Genomic DNA, 20,949 nt, shown 5'->3' with positions numbered 1-20,949 from the left:
CAGATACTTTCTGTCCCCTGCCCAACCCCCAGATTTCGCTGGTTCCAGGACTCCCTCTTTGCCTCAGCCTGCAGAACAAGTGTCTCTTCAAACTGGAGAAGGCCATGCTACATCTTTAGCCTTCAAGCTGAATGATCAGAGGTCAAGGTTTCCCAGTTGTTAATGTCCATTCCTATGGCCTTTAGATCCCTCTTGCAGATATCCTTATCTCACAGCTCACATCTCACAGAGAAGGTCTGGATGGGGAGAAACAGACTCAAGCTCAATCCCTCCAAGACGGAGTGGCTGTGGATTCCGGCACCCCGGTACAGTCAGCTGCATCCGCAGCTGACTGTTGGGGGCGAGTTAGTGGCCCCAAAGGAGGTGGTTCGCAACTTGGGCGTCCTCCTGGAACATCTGGCAGCCGTCACCAGGAGGGCTTTTTACCAAGTTCGCTTGGTTCGCCAGTTGCGTCCCTTCCTTGACCGGGATGCCTTATGCACGGTCACTCACGCTCTGGTTACGTCTCGGCTGGATTATTGCAATGCTCTCTACATGGGGCTGCCCTTGAGGTGCACCCGGAGGCTGCAGTTAGTCCAGAATGCAGCTGCGCGAGTGGTAATGGGAGCCGCTCGAGGCTCCCACGTAACACCTCTGCTCCGTAGCTTGCACTGGCTTCCTGTGGTCTTTCGGGTGCGCTTCAAGATCCTGGTTACCACCTTTAAAGCGCTCCATGGCTTAGGACCCGGGTACTTACGAGACCGCCTGCTGTTACCATATGCCTCCCATCGACCCGTACGCTCTCACAGAGAGGGCCTTCTCAGGGTGCCGTCCGCCAAACAATGTCGGCTGGCGGCTCCCAGGGGTAGGGCCTTCTCTGTGGGAGCACCGACGCCCTGGAACGAACTCCCCCCTGGCTTACGTCAAGTTCCTGATCTTCGGACCTTCCGTCGTGAGCTAAAAACATACTTATTTATTCAAGCAGGACTGGCATAAATAGTGATTTTAAATTGGGGTTTTAGAGATTTTAAACATTTGTAAATTTTTAAAATTTTTAAATTATCGGCCATTTATTAATAGTTTCTTTTAATTTCTTTTAATTGTTTATACTCTGTATTTTATTTTGGCTGTACACCGCCCTGAGTCCTTCGGGAGAAGGGCGGTATAAAAATTTAATAAAACTAAACTAAAACTAAACTAAACAGCTGTGGTCTCCTCTGAGGAGCTTTTCCTGCACCAGTTCTCCATATAGGAAATCTTTCGAAATCTGACCATCAGCCTTTCTCACAACATGCCCAAGCCAGCATAGACGTCGCTGTTTCAATAGAGTATACATGCTAGAAATTCCAGCATGTTCCAAGACTGCGCTATTTGGAACTTTGTCATGCCAGGTAATGCCAAGAATACGTCAGATACAGCTCATATGAAAGGTCTTTAACTTTCTCTCCTGCCATATGTAAAGGGTCCAGGATTCACTGCAGTACAAGAGTGTGCTCAAGATGCAGCCTCTATAGACGTGGATCTTTGTATGTTCCGTCAGCTTCTTATTAAGCCATACTCTCTTTGTAAGTCTGGAAAATGTGGTGGCCACTTTATCAATACATTTATTCAGCTCAGTATCTAAAAGACAGAGTGTTGGAGATAGTTGAGCCAAGTTACACAAAGTCATGGACGACCTCCAGTTCTTGTGCAGAGATTGTAATACAGGGAGGTGAATCCACGTCCTGACCCATGACTTGTGTTTTTTCAGGCTGATTTTTGGCAGGCCTTGCTAAAACAGTCCATAAGTTGCTGAAGGTCTTTGACAGAGTGAGCAGTAACGGCAGTATCGTCAGTGAAGAGGAAATCCTGTAAGCATTTTAGCTAGACTTTAGATTTTGCTCTTAATCTAGAGATTAAAGTTTTCCATCTGATCTGGTCCGGAGATAAATACCGTCTGTTGCAGTTCCAAAAGCATGTTTCAGCATGACAGCAAAAAAGATCCCGAATAAAGCTGGAGTGAAGATGCAGCCCTGCTTCACTCCACTTCGAATGTCAAAGGAATCTGATGTTAAGCCATCAAAAACTACAGTGCCCTTCATTTCCTCATGAAAGGACCTGATGATGTTGAGGACCTGAGGTGGAAATCCAATCTTGGGGAGAATTTTATAAAGGGCGTGCCTACTAACCAAGTCAAAAGCCTTCGTAAGATCTATGAAGGCTACGAAAAGTGGCTGTCTTTGTTCATTGCATTTCTCCTGCAACTGTCTAAGGGAAAATACCATGTCAGTGATGGACCTGTTGGCTCGAAATCCACACTGCGATTCTGGATAGACTCTCTCTGCAAGCACCTGGAGCCTCTTCAGTATGACACAGGCAAGCAGCTTCCCTACAACACTAAGAAGAGAGCTGCCACAGTAGTTGTTACAGTCAACCCTGTTGCCTTTGTTCTTATACAGTGTGTTGTGTCTGCAGGCCCCGAACCTGGCCTCCTGGCAGAGAGTGACTCAGAGAGTGAGGGGGAAGAGCCAACAGGGCTTCCCTCTGCAGGACCTTCCCCTCTGGCTCTGCTCCAGGTTCCACAGGCAGGCCAGGTGGAGGAGGAGGAGCTGACATGGCCTCTTTCCCCCGATCCCTCCTTCTCCCTGGCAACACCCCAAGAGCCAGCTGAGGAGGATCAATCTTGGCTAGATGCAAGGCAGCAACGCCGAGGGAAACGTGCGCAGCAAAAGAAAGGGAGGGGCTGACCCGGGCAGTGCTGAGTCACGGAGCCACACCCCACAGGGTATAAAAGTGGGTGGAGCTGCGATTGGGCTTTGTGACGGACAAAAACTGACTCTTGGAAACTTTGGCTGCAATATTTTGAGATTAAGACTTTGGCTTCTGTTTATTTCTGAACTGCAGTTATGCTGATCTGAGGAGATAGGAGAACTTGGCAGGCAATCGCAAGTTCATTGCCAGAACTGATATCTGTCGTCAGAGTAAACTGCTGGCAGATATAGTCAGCTCGCATGTCTGCTTGGTTGTGGTTGGTGGGGACAGAACACAGTGTGATGGTATTTGCATTTTTCATGTCCTGTGGTACTCCACCTTCCCTCCAACAAAGACAGAAGATTTCATGCAGTTCAGTAGGGCTGTTTTCTTTGCAGCACTTTAGAACTTCAGCAGGGATATTATCTTTCCTGGGTGCCTTGCCGGAGGCAAGGGAATCCAGGCCGCGTTTAGCTCGTCTAAAGATGGTTCACTCTCAAGCTCCTCTAAGACAGGCAGGCACTCAATGTTATTTAATGCTTCTTCAGTTGCCACATTTTCTCTGGAATATAACTCAGAGTAGTGCTGCACCCAATGTGCCATCTGCTGTGCTCGGTCCTGGATAATCTCACCTATAGCAGACTTCAGAGAGGCAGATTTCTTCTGTGTTGGACCTAAGGCCTGCTTGATGCCATCATACATCCCCTTAATGTTGCCTGTGTCAGCTGCTATCTGGATCTGAGAGCAAAGCTGCAGCCAATAATTGTTAGCACATCTCCTGGCGGTCTGTTGGACTTTGCTACGAGTAGTTTGCAGAACCTGTAGGTTGCGCTCACTGGAACAGGCTTTATATGCAATTAGGGCTCTCTTTTTTCCCCTCGATGGCTGGTATCAGCTCCTCCGGATGGGCTTCAAACCAATCTGCTGTCTTTCTGATCTCCTTACCAACAAGGTGGTGTTATAAACAGCATTCTTGAAATATTCCCATCGTTCACATGCATTTGCTTCAGCCGGGCCTCGGAGAGTTTCCTTGAGTGCTTGTGCAAATTCCTTCACTTTGCCCTGATTGTGGGTCTTGTTGATGTCGAATTGTGGTCTTCCTTCCTTCTTTGACTGATGCAATCTCTGTTTGCAGTTTTATTCTGCTGCACACCAACGAGTGGTCTGTATCGCAATCAGCACCCTGATAGCTGCGTGTGATTGTAATATTGGGAAGGTTGGAGCGCCTGGTAAGAATCAAGTCCAGCTGGTGCCAATGCTTCGATCTTGGATGTCTCCAAGAGACATCCAAGTGTCTCTTGTTGAGGCTTTGTTTTAAAGTATGTATTGCTAACGCAAAAACCGTAGTAGCAGCAGCAAAACTCCAGCAGGTATTGGCCATTTTTGTTCATCTTCCCGATGCCAAACTGACCTAAACAAGTGGGTCAAGAACTGTAATCAGCGCCAACTCTGGCATTAAAATCGCTAAGGACAAACAGTGGTTCTTTCTCCGAGATTTTCTTAATAATAGCAGCCAGATTGTTGTAGAATTTGTCTTTGGATTCTACTGAAGACGATAATGTTGGTGCTTATGTGCTAATAAGAGTAATCAGCCCTGCTGATGAGTAGAGCTGCACGGACAGAATTCTTTCACTTCCTGCAGCAGGTGGAGTAATGAATCCAAGTAGGGTGTTTCTGACCGCAAAGCCAACCCCATATTCCCTAGACTCTTTTGATGGTTTTCCCTGCCAGAAGAACAAGAAGTTTCTCTCCTTAACAGATCCTGAGTCTGACAGCCTTGTCTCTTGAAGGGCAACGATGTCCATCTGCAGTCTGCTCAGCTCCATGTTGATGACATCTGTCTTACGCATGTCATCTATTTCTTGTAAATAGTCAGAAAAGCTTGGAGTCATTGTCCAAACATTCCAAGTGCCCAACTTTAGGGCTAAAGATTTCTTATATTTGTTGCATGGTGCAGAGTTATCGAACTGCTTGTCGGCTTTGACCCTAAACCCCATGCACCCTGTGAGGTTAACAGACTGTGGCGAGCAGCACCTTACTGGCTGGGGGCTGCCCAGCTTAAGGCGGGCAATAGCTGCCCAATGAGGTACAATGACCTCTCCCATCATCGAAAGTGGCCCCTGGTGTCACGCTCTATGCCAATCAAGCAAAGACTTATAATCGGTAACTGTCACTTCCCATATTGTTTCAATGCTGTATACAAAGCTGGACTATTCTCTCCAGAGCATGAGACCTGGGTAGATTAATATGGAGGATAGACTGTTACCCAAGCAGCAGATCCCCCCTCTCCAAGTTGCTGAAATAATCCAATGGAATGGTAGAGCCAATACGATTAGTTCAAGCTGCGTCACAAGAGTTACCAGAACATGATTGTACACAGTCACGAACTGCTTCCAGGACTCCAGCTCTGGATTTTGCCTCAAGGTTGGCTCCTAAAGCCTTTTCCAGTAGTAGATATAGCCACAAGGCAGTTGAGGTTTGAAATCAGAGTTTCCTTTCTCCTAGAAGATGGTTCTACCATTTTATCTGCCGTTGGAGCATAAAGCCCTCTTCCGCCTTCAAAACCATTGGACCGTCTTCTCCTGTAACCCTGGAAAGGGGCCCTTATGAGGTGCTACCAGCCAGGCCAGCTGGACCAAGTTTTTTTTTTTTAGTGAGTTATTACTCCTCCAGCACTCCTCCTCACTCCAGGACTCCTGCTCCAGATTTTCCCTTGAGGTTGACTCCTGAAGCCTTTCCCATAGATGAGTATAGCCACAAGGCAGTGGAGGTTTGAGATTGAAGTTTTCCTTGGGAGTTGCCTTCCAAGTCTAACGGAAACCATCTAACCATTTTTTTCCCATGCACACAACAAGACAACAACACTTACACTCAATCAAATAGCCACTCTCTCCTCCCCCTAAAAACAAGCTGATTCATTCATGAAGTGAGCTGAAGCACCTTCCTCCCTGCAGTCACATGATTTGCTCACTCAAAACAGACACTTCCCTTTCCCCTAAAAACAAGCAGATTTACCCATGAGGAGAGCTGGAGCACCTTCCTCCCTGCAGTCATCTGCAAAGCAGAACACTGCATGGCAAATGTGATTTGTTATTTTTAACATGACAGTTGACCATTGCTACTATCATTAAAATATGTGCAGTTGAAGCAGAACTGCATCATGTATTTTTAAATATATATTTAAAGATACATGATGCTAATCATATTTAAATATATATTTAATTGTATTTATTTAAGTCAGATTTGACTAATTTGGTAGGAAACTTCAAGTATGTTAGATTAGAATTATTAGAACTTTAAGCAAAATAGCTGGTGATGTAATTTCTGGGAATTATATCCAGTCCAGTCTAACTGATCTATCTATTCATCCACCCACTATGTGGACGTGGTCTACATCAGGGGTTCCAAACTCCCAGTCTGTGGCCTGCCAGGTACTGGGCCATGCAAATGAGCGAAGCCCCATCTGCGCACACACGGGATCCAGGCAATGTGCAAAACCATGTGGGAAAAACACCCTCCATGGAACTGGTTCCTGGCACCCAAATGTCAGGGGCTGCTGGATTACATGTATGACAGATCTAAAGCAGAATTTTTAAAGTTTAAGATCATAGTAAACATGATTTAAAACACTTTTTTCTCTATCCTGAAAAACAAACAAGTTGCAATCTCCTCTGTGATAACCTTTTCCTTTAAGAATTCTCTCAGCCATCAGTCTTTCTCAGATTCTGCTAACTAAACAATATTTAAACAGTGATCACCTAATTTTCATACCATCCACCCCATCCTTAACTAACTTGAAAATCAGAGAATCAACAAATGCTTTGTTAAAATCAGTAGATGTCCTATAATCTCTTCTCCTAGCAAGTCATAGATTGTCAAAGAATTCTCAAAGATAACAGTAAGATAAAGCCTTAGTCAGCAACAGGTAGTTATTTCAGTACTCTGGGATGCAATTTATCCAGAGATTTTGCACATTTTATCACTTAGTTTTAATCTTTGTAAAGCTTCAGTATTTACTGTTTTGACAGTATAATGAAAAGGGTGTTGGCTTACCTGAACGCATCTTCTATCGATTGCAGGGCCAGCAGTCAGATTGGGGAGTGACTCATGCCTGATGACAACTGAGTCTGCCAGTTGAGAAGCTCCTCCTCTTCCTTCCGCTTCCCACCTTTCAGATGAAGGAGATACAGCAGACTGACATGCTGAGCTGCAATGATATGGTTAGTGCCACCCACCCCTCCAAGCAAGATCTACACGGGCCCCCCACCTGACCCGAAGGACCAGAAAAACAAACAAGGTGGGGCTGACTGCTGGCCCTGCAATTGATAGAAGATGCGTTCAGGTAAGCCAATGCCCTTTCTCCTTGATTGCCGGGCCAGCAGTCAGATTGGGGACATGCCAAAGCTGCTACCCTATAGGGAGGGATGAACTGGGTCCGACAGGGCAGATCCCAGAAGAACCCGTTGGAGAACCCTACGGCCAAATGCCGCCTTGGCCGAGACAAATCTGTCCAGTTTATAGTGACGGATGAACGGGGACGGAGAGAACCATGTAACTGTTCTACAGATTTCCTCTAAGGAGGCCTGCGTGGCCCAGGCAGCCGAGGTAGCGGCACTGCGAGTTGAGTGTGCTGTGATATGCTGAAGGACGGGAAGGGCTTGGGAAGTATAGGCCGTGGCAATAGTCGCCTGGAGCCATCTACCTATAGTGGGAAAGGATACCTTCTGACTCAAGGTTGCCGGCTGGAACGAAATGAAGAGCGCCTCCGTCCTTCAGATAGAAGAGGTCCGTTTAAGATATATACGGAGGGCCCTGCGGACATCAAGCTTGTGCCACGAGCATTCCAGGACGTGAGATGGATTGGGACAGAAATTGGGAAGGATCAGTTCCTGGGCTCTGTGGAATGGAGTGTCGACTTTGGGTACGAAGGTGGGGTCCAACCTGAGGATGACCCTGTCCGTGTGAAATATGGAAAGGTCCGGCCTCATGGAGAGGGCTGCCAGTTCTGAGATCCAGCAGGCAGATATGATAGCCACCAAAAATGTCACCTTATAGGATAAGAACTTTAGTCCCACCTCCCGTAAAGGTTCGAAGGGAGTCTTGGTGAGGGCGTTGAGGACCTTGGGAAGGTCCCATGAAGGGTAATGGTGGATAGGTGACGGGCGGAGGTTGGAGGCAGCCCATAGGAATTCACGAATGAGAGGAACTTGAGAAAGAGGACCCTTGGACCTGCAGAACTGAATAGATGAAAGTGCGGCCACTTTCCTGCGTAATGTATTCGGAGCCAGTCCCGCGTCCAGGCCGTCCTGAAGAAAATCCAATATTCGCATGGAGCTTCTGTGGCAACCAACCCCTTCTTGGTGCACCAGGTCGTGAACGTAGACCATATGGAGTCGTAAATCCGGTTCGTGGACGGCCGTCGAGCCTATTGCAAGGTGGAAATTACCCATGACGAGACGTCTGCTTCTGTCAGAAGGCACCAGACAACCGCCAAGCTGTTAGCTGAAGTCAACTGGCTGATGGGTGAGTGAGGGATCCCTAAGTAAGCACTACCCTGTGAGGGGGAATCCTCCATGGGGTTTGCACCGATAGAGCTTGAAGGTCCGCAAACCAGGGCCAACGAGGCCAATGGGGTGCTATCAAGATGATATCTGCCTGTTCTTCTATCAGTTTCCTGACTACCCTGGCTATCAATGGAAGGGGAGGAAAGGCGTATAAAGGGCCGGGAGGCCACTGAGTGCGTAGAGCGTCCATGCCTTCCGACCCCAGGGATGGAAACCTGCTGAAGAACCTCGGTGTCTGAGTGTTTGTCCGTGTGGCAAATAGGTCTACCTGTGGAGTGCCGAACTGGCTCGATATCTCCTTGAACAGGTCTGGGTGAAGACGCCGCTCCCCATCGTCCACCGTGGCTCAGCTGAGCCTGTCTGCTCTGACATTTGCCACACCTGAGATGTGCACGTCCTTTATGGATTTCAGATTTTTCTCCGCCCAGAGACCCAAGCTCTCCGCCTCCTGCATCAGGTGGCGGGACTGAGTGCCCCCGAGGTGGCTGACATGGGCCTTGGTGGCCATGTTGTCTGTTTGGATTAGAATGTCCTGATCCTGAATCCTGTCCTGAAATACCCGCAAAGCGAGGTATATGGCCCTTAGCTCCAACCAATTGATGCTTTGAAATAGGTCCTGCTCTGTCCACCTGCCCTGAGCTAACTCTGTCTCTAGGTGCGCTCCCCAACCATAAAGGCTGGTGTCGGTGGTAAGGACTAACCGACGTGGTTCCTTGAAAACCGTGCCCTTGCAAATTGCTGGGGAGAACCACCAGCGTAGAGAAAGACGTGTCTTGTGTGGAATGATGACTCTGCGAAGGGATATCCCCTGAAGCTTCCTCTGAAAGGGGAGGAGAAACCACTGCAGGGCCCTGCAGTGGAGGCATGCCCAAAGGACAATCCCTATGCAAGAGACCATCTTCCCTAGGAATTGCGATAGTGTCTTCAGGAAGAAAGGTCCCCCTGACGTGACTGACCTGGCCAGTGACCGCAAACTGTCCAGGCGTTTCTGGGAGAGAAATACTGTGTTTATTGAGGTATCTATGATAGCTTCCAGGTGTTGGATGCGAGTCATCGGTACCAAGTGGCTCTTGGCCATGATGATGGAAAAACCGTGGGCTCTCAAGACTCGAAGAGTTGTATTCTGGTCTTGTTGCGCTAAACGCTCCGAGCTGGACTGGATAAGGAGATTGTCCAAGTAGAACTGAATCCTTATTGGCAGCGTGCGAAGGTGTCCCACTAGCGCGGCCATCACTTTGGTGAACACTCGAGGAGCCCAGGCCAGACCGAATGGTAGAGCCCGATATTGGTAGTGCCGACTCGCATAACAAAACCTCAGAAACTTCCGGTAAGCAGGATGAATCGGGACATGGAGGTAGGCCTCTGTCAAATCGACCGATGTTAGAAAGTCCCCTTTGCGAAGTCCCTCCAAGATGGTCTGGAGTGACTGCATTTTGAACCACCAATAAACTACCCAACGGTTCAAGGATTTTAGATCCAGAATCGCTCTCTATCCTCCCGAGGATTTCTGGATAACGAACTGGCAAGAGTAATAGCCCTGTCCGTGCTGGTCCTGAGGAACCGGCTGAATTGTCCGAATCTCTAGCAAGTGGTTTATTGCCAATTCCAGCAGGAGGCGCTTGGACCTATCCCCCGAGACAGGGCATTGCAGAAATCGAGACGGGGTGGTGGTAGTGGTGATGAATTCCAGAGAGAGGCCCATCCAGACCGTCTCCAGTACCTAGGCATCTGCGCTTGTAACTTCCCACTGGCTGGTAAACAAGGCCAGGCGCCCCCAATGGGAAGATCTGCTAATTTTTCAACAGTAGTGTCGGTAAGGCGCCCTCTGCCGCCCCAAAATGGACGTCTGGAAGACCCACGTTGGCCAGAAACCCCTTGTCTATCCTGCGGCCGACCCTGACGGGAAGGGAAATAGCGTTGGGCTCTGCTACCTGAACTCCCTTTATCTGAGGCTCGAAAGGACCAATATGATGTGGAGGTGTATGGACGGGAATCCATTCTGCGAGATAGACTGGGCAGAATCTTCCACTTATCTTTGGTCTCGATAAGAAGAGGCTCAAGAGGAGCTCCAAAGAGCTTATCTCCTTGAAAGGGTGCCGACGCTAGGCGCCATTTGTTCTTGGTATCCGCTTGCCACTGGTGAAGCCACAAAAGGTGACGTGAAGTTACAGTGGCACCTATGGCCTTAGCGGAGAAACGTGAGGCATTCATAGCGGCATCCACTGAGTACTCCAATGATGCCACAATTTTATTTATATCCTGATGGGATCTTATATCAGAACTGGATAATCTGTCTTGTAATTGCTTAAACCATAGGAGAACTGCCCTATTAAAAAAGGAAGAAGCTAGGGAGGACCTAATTGACCAAGCCGGTGAGCTTTGACCAGGGAATATTCTGACCGTTTATCTTCTGGCCTCAGGTTTTCTTCAGGTGGTTCCGTAGTGACAGTGGGTGAAAGCAAACCCACCACTGGGGAATCTACTGCTGGTACTTGAAGGAGGTTAGAAAGTTCGGGGGCCAAATTATATAATTTCCTATCTAAAGCAGAGGGATTAGGACCCGATGAAGGTGTCTTCCATTGGCGGTGAACTACATCTTGGAATAATTTGGGGGCTGGGATCTCCTCTGATTCCAGAGCAGGTTCCTCAAACAAAGAGAGTGAAGGTTGATCAGATTTACCAGCCGGGTCAGAAATACGAGGAGTAGCCAGGCCCGTGGTAGCCTTAGCCTTGTGCATGAGAGATCGGAATAGTTGAGGCTTAAAAAGACCTACAAACGATGGCTGGTCTGGTGTAAGATCCTCATTGTCTGATAAATCCAGATCTCTCATATCCCCCGCTTCTGAAGAAGCCTGACTGGGGGAATCTCCAGGGATGGCATGTGCCCGGGAACGGGACTGATCTAGAGACAATTGGGACTGGCATTCTGGAGCACTGTCGCATTCAGATACCCAGGACTCAGTTCTGCGCTGTAATTCTGTAGCTAAACTTTTTTGAATAGCAGCCTGGATCATAGTAGCCAATTTTGGTGGAATGATGGGATCAGTCTCAGGTGTCCCTCTGGCCTCTCTTCCTTCCTCAACCATCTGAGAATCGGACTGATGAGGGATGGAAGGTTGGGCCTGTGAAGGGGATGGATTGGTCTGTGAAACAGGACCAAAAAGCCTCTCATTTATCCCACCAGTATGGGAGAGAGATGCATCACCCCCATCTGGGGAGAGGGCTGGGGGAACCTCCATCCCTGTGTTAGCCACAGGACTCTGACCTGCTGAAGGAGCCAAAGCTGAAGCAGAAGAGATGGGAGCTGTCTGCTGAGGAGGGGTCTCCTTGAGGGCAGATAGACGAACTGCCTTCTCTATGGCCTTTTCATGAGCTTTATAGCACTTAAGTGAGTCCTTGTCAACTGTAGAAGTAGATTTCGATGGCTTGGAGGACTGTAACTGGCGGTTACAGTCCTCCAAGAAATCTACAGAAGTAGATTTCGATGGCTTGGAGGACTGTAACTGGCGGTTAAAGGAAACAGGCTAGTAGCAAAGGGAAATTTTAAATTACCCCCAAATGCCTGAATACCCCGACTGGGTATTGGGAGGATCTCACCGGTTGGAAGTTCGTCTGGTGCTGTTCTTCCAACCCTCCAGGCAAAGAGGATAATCGATAGCCACGCAGCACTTCCAAAGCTTTCCCTCAGCCGAAAGAAAACCACCAATCGCCCACGAGGCTTAAAGCAAAGCCAAGGGTGAGATAGCTCCCAGGAGCGGCCAAATCCAGCGTTCCAGTCTCTTCCTCTGATGAGGAATGCAGCCGGCAGTCCACGAGGCTCAGAAAGAAGCCGAGGGCTAATTGCATCCAGGCGTGGCAAAAAAACTGGCGCCGGCAATCAGCTGGGCGTCAGAAGCCTCCAGACGCCCACGTGGCCTTCGGAGTATGGAGAAGCCCGGAAAAGCCGCTCTTTGCTCTACCGGCCTGTAGAGCCGCCGCTGCCAATACGCTCCAAGCGGGTTCCGGTGTGAGCCATTCACGCTAGGAATAAGCAGAGCCTGCAGCCTGGTGTTGAGGGCTCCGTCTCTCCGCCTGAAGCGGCTTCAGCTTTTCGGGCGTGAGCCCTTCGCGCTGGAATGAGGCAGCCCGATAGAGTCAGATCGGGGAAGCCTCAAAAGGTTTGGAATCTCTGTTAAAAATCTAATTAAGAGAAAAAACTCTGCGCAGCTCAGCCAAATATGTCTAATAGTCATCGACTGAGTCTGAAAGATGGGAAGCGGAAGGAAGAGGAGGAGCTTCTCATCTGGCAGACTCAGTCATCATCAGGCATGAGTCACTCCCCAATCTGACTGCTGGCCGGGCAATCGAGGAGAATATCATCTTAAGATTTCTATTTTATAAGACTTAGCCTTTTGAGTTTGTACTTTTCTTTTGATCTAGCATGCTCACATATACAGCATGCTGTATGACATGCTAGTTTCATGACACATGAAAACACTCATATTTTCCAGGGTAACAAAAATAGAAACATTCATCCTCTGGCTTTCACAATTGTAACAACTGGTACTACAACTCAAATTAATTTAGTCTATCATCATTCTTAGTGAGGACAGATATGTGCTGAAGAAAATCTCAAGAAAATTTTCAAGGAGATATAAAACAGATAAAATATTCATTTCATCACTGAGCATTTAAAAATTCAATAAAAATATATCTGATATTTATATAAAAATATAATTTACAATTTAATAACAATTCCAATGCCGGACTAATCCTTTTGTGAGGAGGGGCATTTTTTTTGTCTCAAAACAAACAAACAAACAAAGCAGCAAATTAAAAAAAATCATGAACTTCCAGAACAGTTTACAAATATCACAAATATATATTCCTATTTAAAAAAAAATACACTAGAACAATGGAGCTGCAATTTTCATTGGCTATGAATTATCTTGAATTTTATAAGCTAATATCAAGGGATTATGAATGATTATGATGAATTGGACCTGGCTGAGTTGCAGGTATCCAGTACAGTGTTTTAAGAAACTTAACCATTAGCCATTCCACTTAACTCTACATCTGTATCTGCAGCAGCTGTAGCTTATGGACCATTTTCAAACGTAGAACTACATCTGTTTGACAGGTCCATGATTAGACCATGCAATAATGAACATGTGATTTAAAGCCTGCTAAAAATGGAACATGCTCATAAAAGTACACTATGTAATTTTTTTTTAAAAGTCATCAAATAAGCAGCATAAACAAATACAGACACATAAGAGAGTTTTACATTAACTACCCATCTGAAAATAACTCAAAAATAATACTAGTAAATGTATTAAATACAATTAAAAGCATAGAGAGAAATCAGAATGGACATGCCGTTTCAGTGCAAGTATTTGAGTGTGAAGAAGGATGCACATGGGAGGAAAACTGTAATTCTTCTGTCTTTGGCAAGATTAAGAAACAAATGAAGTGATTTACATACAGTAATTGCATATCCTTGCTAGTCTCCAGCAGTGTCTTTTAAAATGTAAATTTTCTGAAAGTGCTCGGACATTACCCTAGACAAGTAGTTATTTATTTATTTGACAGAAAAATTACTTAATCATGACAATATAAAAAGAAGTTTAAAAAACTCATTGCTAAAATGTATTTCAATGGCTTCTTAGAAATATATGTTAACAGAAAACAAAGAACAAGAAAAAGGATAATAGATTGAAGAGCAAAAAAGTCATTCTACCAACACAGCCAATATATTGCTTGGTAACATCTGTTCTTTGTAAATGCACTTGTAATTCTAAAGAAAAGGGGCCCATATGTTGTTCAAACTATAAACTCTTCCAACTGTATTCATGGCAAGAACACACCCCCCCCACTATCATTGTTTTAAGAGTTTCTGTCTTTCTTATGGGTTTTTCCTTAGTTGCTTAGTCTTTGTGGTTGGAGTAGCATATAAACCAAAGTATCTAAATAAGTAAGACAATAAATAAAATATCAGTGTTTTAAATTACTTTTGCCCACTAATTTTAACAACTCTAAAGGCTTTCTGCCTTTACCAATCATAGGTAAGGCTTTGTGCCTGCCACAGTTGAAAGAATAAAGAAATTTTAAATTGAGGTTCAAAAGAAGTACTAAAACAATTCACACACTCTTGTATTTACTCAAAACAGTCATCAAAATTTTGTACAGGTATGGCACTGTTTTTGTTCAAAAGCATACTGTTAAATCACCTCCAACATAATGTAGGCAATTAACATACCCTCTGCAAGGGGTTATGGAATGCACTTAAACTATCTTCAAAAAATAGAAATTAAATATAAATTAATGCACCATAGGATGTCACAGAATCTACTTGAAGAATCTGATCAACATTTACTGATTAATTTTGCTTTCTTATTTTTAGATTTTTGTTCTCTTGTAGATCCAGAGGGTTTTTTTCCCCAGTTTAAATTATGCCTTTTATTGAAACAGCCTGGTTACCATATTGCATTAAAATATGTGTGCGTGTGTCCATCCTTCTGAAGTTGTAAAATAAGGACCCAGATTGTTGGGGGCAATATGCTGACACTGTAAACTGCTTAGAGGGCTATAAGCACTGTAAAGCGGTATATAAGTCTAAGTGCTATTGCTGCTATTGCTACATGCATGTAGTAGGACCGATTAGACAGTGAATTGCATATTCTGTTTCAATACAGGTTGAGAGTCTTAGCTGAAGGAGCCCCAGAGGATTAACAAGAGTGATTAAGAAAGTGATAAAGGAAGAAAGTGGTACAAGATTGACAGAGGACAGCAAATTCAGCTTTGGGAGGCTGACAATAGTCCCAGTAATACTTTACAAATAGATACATCAGAAAGAAATGTTAGAAAGATAAAAAATTTATGATGTGGGGCTAACACATGAATGATTAGATTAATAGCTAATTAGGAAGAGAATAAGTAATCAGTTCAAAGGATCAATTTGCTCTCCAAGGGAGCTGCTCATCTCCTTGTACTTGGTTGCTTGGTAAGGAATTAAATTGCCACAAAGCATTGAATATCAGTACACAAACAGCGAAATGGGTATGAGTGTTATTTATTTCTTACCTGAAGCAAATCCTTTTATTGATACATCAATTTCATAAATCTAATGCTATTTATTCCTATAAGATGTGGTTGATTTTGTGGTATATTTGTGTTAAAAGAGGACATACATTATTTCTGATCTATAAATTATTTTGTGCCAAAGACCCAGGGCTGGTTGACACTGTACTTTAAATATCAAAATATGTCCTGCATCGTAAAATAATTCAGCTTTTTCTAACAAATCTACCCTGTGTCTTTGTTCCTGCCAATTCACCAATATTCCTTCCAGTTTTAACCACCTAAAGCTCACTCCTTTTTTTATTAATCATTTTGTCAAAAACTGATGCTCTTTTCTCAAATCTCTGACTCTTCTAGGTATTTGTTTCAATACCACTATCTCTCTACTTTTGTATTTTATTGGATTATTCCTTGCTGTCTGTAATATCTCTGTTCTTATTGCTTTCTTGGTGAATCTTACATGTACCTCTGTAGGTAAATTGTTTCTCATGCCATATCTAGTGTGTACTCTAAATCAATCATCAATCTCATTTAATATCTTTTCCTTAATATCCTCCATTGCTTCCGCCAACAACTCTGCCATTTTCTCAGCTAAATTTTCCCCTTTCTCTTCTATGTTTTGAAATCTTAGATAATAATCTGCATGATCCATTTCTAAAGAAATAATTGTTTTTTTCCTGGTTTTTATCGGTTGTTATGAGTCTATAGTCCAGTTCTCCCACTCTTTTTTCTGTCAATTCTGCTTTTTCTTCCACTTTTTGTATTCATTGTTCATTTTTTTTCATCATCCCCTTAACATCTTTTAACTCCCCTTCTGCTTTTTCCATTTTTCCATCTAGTTTGCCTATTCTTTCTTTGAAGTCTTCGTGTAACTCCTGTATCATATTTTTTTAATTCCAGTTGCATAGTATTGGTTTTCTCTTGATATGCCATCTGTGGTCTCAGATATCCAAGTTCTGAAAATTCATAAACTTTTTAAAATGGTTTATTATTTGGAATAGCTGGGAGGCGAAGCTAATGAAATGATTCTGAAACCTGATATGCTTTTTCATTTTAAAAACTAGTGCTGTGGAATTAAAAATGTACAAAAGAAAATGCCTAAGTAGGTATTGCTCTTCTTCCAGAAAACCTATAGCTCTCCAGGTTTAATGCAAAAAGCTTATCTTGTTGGGTTTTCTTTTAGGATTTCTTTTAGCCTTGGTGAAAAAAAATGAAAAATTTACATAGGGAACAAAGTGTGTGAACAATTTATCAAGAGTCTTCAGTCACAGGAACAAAATGAGAGAATAATTATTTCCCAATCACATTTGGAAAATTCCAAACATCATCTAATGCAGTGTCTCAATCTTTATAAATACATTCAATTGGAAAAGATAGGAAGGTAGGATTCATTAAGCTGTTATCCAGAAATGTAGATTCATAATGAATATGGACAGTTAACCTCTCAGTTACTCACTGGAGAGGGAAGGCACAAAAACTGACCCAGATGGGATTAAAAGGGTTCTTATACGTTGGCACAAAATGAAAACAACTCTTGGGATTTATATTTAACACAGCTACTACTTTCACCCAAATAATAAACATACATGATACAACATATATGTGTATAGGAGATTAAGCCAAGAGTTTCCAATACAATAGCCAAGAACTATTTGGCACCCCAATAAAGTTGAAGGCAGCCATCTAACATTACTCAAAAATCCAAATCTTGGTCATTCTGTCTTCGGATAAGGAAACAGAGATATTGATAAGAACTAATAGACAAAATAAATAAACAACCATCTAAAAATGTTCTAAGGATATGTGTAACTAAAGAAATGGTATAGCTAAGAGAGTAAAATATATTTTATAGAAGTTTAATATAAAATATCGCCCTGAGTCCCTTGGGAGATAGGGCGGTATATAAATGTGATTAATAAATAAATAAAAAACAAACAAACATAAAAATCATTGTTGCACAATATCATCAAGACTAAAAAATTCAAAATAAGACCAGTCATTTCAATGGATTATGAGAACAATTAGAGTAGTTCTATGAATGAAAGAGAAAAGGCAGAAGAAAATATTTAAGCAATATCAGTCTTCAAACTACAGGCTACCAGAATAAACCAACATTTGGAAACATTTACAGGTAGCCCTTGAGTTATGACAATTGAACTCAAAATTTATGTTGCTAAATGAAATATTGGTTATGTGAGTTTTGCCTTCTTTTACGACTCTTCCTGCCACAGTTATTAAGTGAATCACTGCAGTTGCTAAGTTAGTAACACCGTTGTTAAATGAATCAGGCATCCCCACTGATTTTTTTATCAGAAAGTCATAAAAGATGATCATGTAACACTGCAACTGTCATAAATTTAAACCAGTTGCCAAGTGTTTGAATTTTGATCAAGCGATCATGGGAATTCTGCAAGAGTCGTAAGTGTAAAGAATGGTCATGAGTCACTTTTTTCAGTGCTGCTGTAACTTTGAATGGTCACTAAATGAACTGTTGTTAAGTTGAGGACTACTTGTGCAAGGCTCTTTAATCCTGTGGTATTGAAAAATGGAATTGAATTCTAGAAAGCAAGAAACTTTTGCTCTTTTTATATCTAGATTCTCTTTTTATATTCTTTTAGTAACAAAATAAATTTTACTAAGATACCCAAAATATGACCCACAGATCCATTTTTGAGCCCCTTTTCCAGAAACAATAGCATTAAACAAATGACTGATTTTATGGAGGTCTGTAAGGTTGAACAGATTGAGTATAATGGTAGAAAAAAATAGTTACAATATAAATAACTGTATTATACCTGAGTTTAGCAGAGCTTATTTTCAGGTAAATAGCTTTAGGTAGCATTCTTGAAATTTCTGCAAATAACAATAGCAATAGCACTTAGACTTTATATACCGCTTTACAGCCCTCTCTAAGCCTTTTACAGAGTCAACATATTGCTCCCAAAAATCTGGCTCCTCATTTTACCAACCTCAGATGGATGGAAGGCTGAGTCAACCTTGAGCCAGTGAGAATCGAACTGCTGGCAGTCGACCATCAGCAGCTTTAGTCTGCAGTACTGCATTCTAACCACTGTGCCACCAGGGGTCTTAGGAACCTGTTAATGCAAGTGAAAGATAGTCAACACAAAATGTAATTTACCAAGCCCAACTAAATCCATAGGTTATTTGGGACGTTTCCTTGATAAATTTGTCATTTTGACGCTGATAGATTTATTTATGAATTCAGGGAAAATCTTTGGCAACCTCAAACCAAAATATAGTGAGCTGCTTTTATCTCAATTTCTGTGCACCTAGTCTACTATTTTTTCCTGAGAGGTTTCAAACTTTTAGGATATTTTGGGATTTAAGATTAAGCAGTTATAAGTAGTGATAGGTATATATGTTTCTGCTTGATTTAACATAGCTTTGTTTATAAAATTTGTTGGGATAATTTACAAATCTTGCGTGATTTCCAACTCTTCTTTTATGGCTTATAATATTCATGCAGATGTGCATCTGATATCATGTACAGACCTATAATTTATTTAAATTTGCTTTCATCTTTCTCCATTTCCATAGCATAAGCATTGGCAGAAACCTTCATGGAAAGTCTAGGTTCTTTCCAATGAATATGCTTAAGCAGTAGAAATACTGTGTTTTATTACAGCCAATGATCCAAAATAGCACTTAAATAAATAACAAAACAAAGAAAGACCACAAAGAAACAAAAATAAAACTAAAACAAAGCAGTGAAGTCTTATCAAGTTCTGTAATATAGAAGTAAAAATGTGCAACATTGCAAGGATTTGTATCATGTTGGGTAGATATTAAGAAATAAATATAAAAGTGATTCTGAATCACCTAGTATTTCAGCTAGTGAAGGAATATACTGTAGTACAAAGATAATGTTCTAGAATAAGACTGGAAGCATAAAACTGTTTCACAAAAGTTGTTTCAAAGCAACCAACCACAAAAATTGTTTCAAAGAAGCTGGGAGGAACCCAAGGAGATAAGATCCTAACCAAACCACAGACCGCACAAATTAGTCCACGGTAACAAACAAGAAATTCATTTAAAATGCTGTGAAGAATTATATGAAAGAACAGAGCCTATGCGGCAGCTCATTTGAGGTGTTGTTAGAAAACAGCATTCATTATAGCTAGGATTGTGAACAAATTTCAACAGTTAAGACATGAATGCTGTTTCGCAGGTAAACAGTATGCCATAAAACAAAACTATATTAGAGTAAAATTTATTCACAAAATGAATAAAACATCCACTACATATTTATCCTGAAATTCTTTGTTGGTCAACATATGCTCTTCAAGACTAAATTTAGTCATGTGCCAGCACTTATCATGGATGACTGAGGCTGCCTCAAGGGACAAACAATTCGGCATCTCTCATTCAGCAATAGAAAAAGACCAAGAAACCAGAAATTCAAGATGACAAAAAGCGACTGTCTCATTAGAGGACTTTTTCAGTACAATCAAGATATGACAACTTCATTTTCAGGCAGGCTTTTGGCTCCGGAGGAGTGGTCAAACATAAGACCTGGTGCAGGAGGAGAAAAACAAGGCAATTTTTCTATAATTCTCAGCTGAAAAATAAACTGCAAGGAACTTCCCTCTGAGTCTTGTGAATCACAACCATTAGTTTTCATTTTTCACAGAGGAGGTCACAGAATAACAAAGACACTGAAAAAAAGCTGGGGCTAGAATGATGGGGGAAGTAATATTGTTAGAATCAAAGATAAAAACTACAAGGGAGAAAAGAGTAGTAAGTCTGTTCCTGCACTCTGTTGGAGGAAGCAAAAACGCTAAAGGTTAAACATCAGTAGTGTGTTTTAATAATAACCATACTTCCTCTTGGCTGGAAATAAAAACCTGTTCTTTTTCGTGAACTCCAACACAGAGATGAACAAAATCTTGGAAGGTTCTTTGACACAAGGTCACAGCTGAAACATACAAGTGAATAAAACATCCTACAGACTATGGCACTTAAGCTGGAACATCTGTTTTCAAATTAAAAGTACAAGCTGCCAATCCAGATGACAACTAAAGCATCATCAAAAAGTTACAGAACATTGCAACCGGATGGCCCCTGGCTTAAAACCTTTAAAGATGCCCCAGATGTGATATATTGGCTAATCTCTTACAAATAATAATAAAATATAAGCACATTGTGATATTTATATAACAACACAGAAAGCAAAATTATTAGTCATTTTAGAAAAAAATCTGCATGTTTTTATCTTTCACTCGTGAGGAGACTTATTATCACCAGGTTTTAAGGAAAAAAGAAAAAAAGAAATAAGGAACTATAAAATATCTGATCTTTAAAAGACTGTATTTAGTCGGTGCTTTATGGATAAATTATTTTATCTAGTTTGAAAGCTAAATGTAAATCAACCTACCCTAAAAATAGTATACCAAGGGATTATTATGAAATATGACAGGAAATAAGAAAAAGTAAAATCCAGTGATGACAAATTAGTTTTTCCATTAAACAATGCCACTGTTAAGGTCACTTAAAAGCACCTACAGAAATAGCGTAAAAGATCTAATGGATTTATATTACTTTATTGTAAGTCCTTTGAGGCAGGCTAGGTCAGAAAAGATGCTTCAAGAATGATTAT

The 20,949-nt window shown here is 42.5% G+C and overlaps 1 protein-coding gene across 10 annotated transcripts in view; it reads right to left on the bottom strand.

Moving 5' to 3' along the window:
• CTBP2 (C-terminal binding protein 2) overlaps window positions 1–20,949 on the bottom strand; it is a 283,005-nt gene that overhangs the window by 108,718 nt on the left and 153,338 nt on the right. The window contains exon 1 of one of the 10 annotated variants that reach the window (XM_058187573.1): window positions 18,302–18,320. The exons of the other annotated variants lie outside the window; for them this stretch is intronic. The gene's annotated coding sequence lies outside the window, so the exon portion shown is untranslated. Of the gene's footprint in view, window positions 1–18,301; window positions 18,321–20,949 lie in introns of those variants that run through there. 10 annotated transcript variants of the gene reach the window in all.

This window comes from Ahaetulla prasina, chromosome 6, assembly GCF_028640845.1.
Source record: "Ahaetulla prasina isolate Xishuangbanna chromosome 6, ASM2864084v1, whole genome shotgun sequence".
Taxonomy (NCBI): domain Eukaryota; kingdom Metazoa; phylum Chordata; class Lepidosauria; order Squamata; family Colubridae; genus Ahaetulla; species Ahaetulla prasina.
The sequence above is the reverse complement of the archived record's forward strand: the minus strand, read 5'-3'. Positions and strand labels throughout refer to the sequence as shown.